Source organism: Herpailurus yagouaroundi, unplaced genomic scaffold (assembly GCF_014898765.1).
Source record: "Herpailurus yagouaroundi ecotype Mexico unplaced genomic scaffold, PumYag 142, whole genome shotgun sequence".
In the NCBI taxonomy this organism is placed as follows: Eukaryota; Metazoa; Chordata; class Mammalia; order Carnivora; family Felidae; genus Herpailurus; species Herpailurus yagouaroundi.
The window spans coordinates 1883109-1884848 of NW_024412397.1; the positions used below are offsets into that span (position 1 = coordinate 1883109).

A 1740-nucleotide genomic window follows, 5' to 3' on the forward strand; every position below is an offset into this window, starting at 1 on the left:
ACTTGTCCACGAAGTTCAATGTCTACTAAACAAAACAACATAGATGCCCCAAAGTTTCTGAATAAAAGATTTTATCATATCTACAATGACGAAAATTACGAATAACCTCAAATCTGCAAGGCTAAAGAATGGTCAAAAATTATGGTCAATACCTATTGTGGAATATTCCGGGATATTAAGTGAATATACAAGAAAATATTAACAGGCATGGAAAATAATGCACTATATTTTTTAGGTTATAATTTAGGATATATATCTATATATATCACATATATTTAGGTCATATTTATAAATTGCCTTTGCAAAATATATATTGCATATATAATCTAAATTTATCTATAATCTAAGTTTATGCATTATCTACCTACATTTCTGCAAAGAAAATGTATTTACACAACAGAAGTTATTTGGTACTTTCTGGGTATCAAGTATTGTGTTACACGGTTCCCACATAGAAAATTATGCCTTCAGGGGCGCCTGGGTGGCTGAGTCGGTTAAGCGTCCGACTTCGGCTCGGGTCGTGATGTCGCGGTTCGTGGGTTCGAGCCCCGCATCGGGCTCTGTGCTGACAGCTCAGAGTCTGGAGCCTGCTTCGGATTCTGTGTCTCCCATTCTCTCTCTGCCCCTCTCACTCATGCTCTGACTCTCTCTCTGTCAAAAATAAATAAACTTAAAAAAAAAGAAAATTATACCTTCAATAAACAAATGCATAATATTCAGCATCCAATGAATGCATTTGAAATGGTAAAAACCAGCACTTATCTCTTAGAAGCTGTGGATATGGTCACTTATGGTCATTTTTAAATTTCTTGTTTGTGCTTTGTTATAGATCGCAGAGCACTTAAAACGTGTCTTAACTGTATAATTGGAAACAAAACAATGAAACTTGAAACTCACCTATACTTCCCCCAAAAGTGTTCCTCGTCTGCTTCTCCTCCCCTACTTCTGGCTAACGACCTGTTTGTTGATAAGAACATTGTCCTTCTGCCTCCGTGCCCTCGCTGAAATCCACGTGTCACCGGTCACCGATCCTGCCCTCTCTTCTGGAAGGTCTCCAGCGGTCACGGGCTTCTTGGGGTCCAGAGTTTTTCCCTCCTCTGCCACATAAGTCACTCTGTAACCAGGGTTTCCTGCTTCGCTCCCTGAAATCTATCCCGTCCCATCATCCCTAAAGGGAGAAAGCCACCCTTTTGCCTAGAAGAAGCCTTGGGGCCCCTTTCTTGCCCACAGATGCGGTTCCCGGGCCTTCCACAGCTTGCCAGCCAAGCCATTTTGCACTTCAGCCACTCAACAGCCATTTCTTTAGCACCCCCCGCTAGCGTGAGTGTCCCCCTGTGTTCGTCGGAAGCACACCCGTTCTGTCCCCACTAGAGTCCACTTTCCCCATCGAGTCGTCCCTAACCTCTCACAGGAGGACGTGTCAGCCTCATGTACCCGAGCAGTCGCGTGTCCTTGCGCCAGGTAACATGTTTGCCGGGAGCACCCCCCCTTTGTTTCCTTGTAAGTTTTACATCTTGGGATCCTCCCACTGCTTCGTTTCACGGAAGTCCTCGGATTCACCGCCAGTTACCTGTACCTTGCTGTCTTCCTTCCCTTCGTGGATCAGGGATACTCCCCGCACCCAGAGAGGCTGCCCAGCTGGGCTCCCTCTGCACACTCGATGTGTCCTCTGGTGGCATCCCTAGCGGATGGGGACCTTGGAAGCAAGGAAGGTAAAGTCAGGGCACTTGTTCCTCAACT

The 1740-nt window shown here is 45.3% G+C and overlaps 1 non-coding gene across 1 annotated transcript; it reads left to right on the forward strand.

Moving 5' to 3' along the window:
• The first annotated feature begins 475 nt into the window (after positions 1-475).
• TRNAR-UCG (transfer RNA arginine (anticodon UCG)) lies at positions 476-560 on the forward strand. The gene has a single exon. It is a non-coding gene; the product is annotated as a tRNA-Arg (tRNA).
• The last annotated feature ends 1180 nt before the right edge of the window (positions 561-1740 follow it).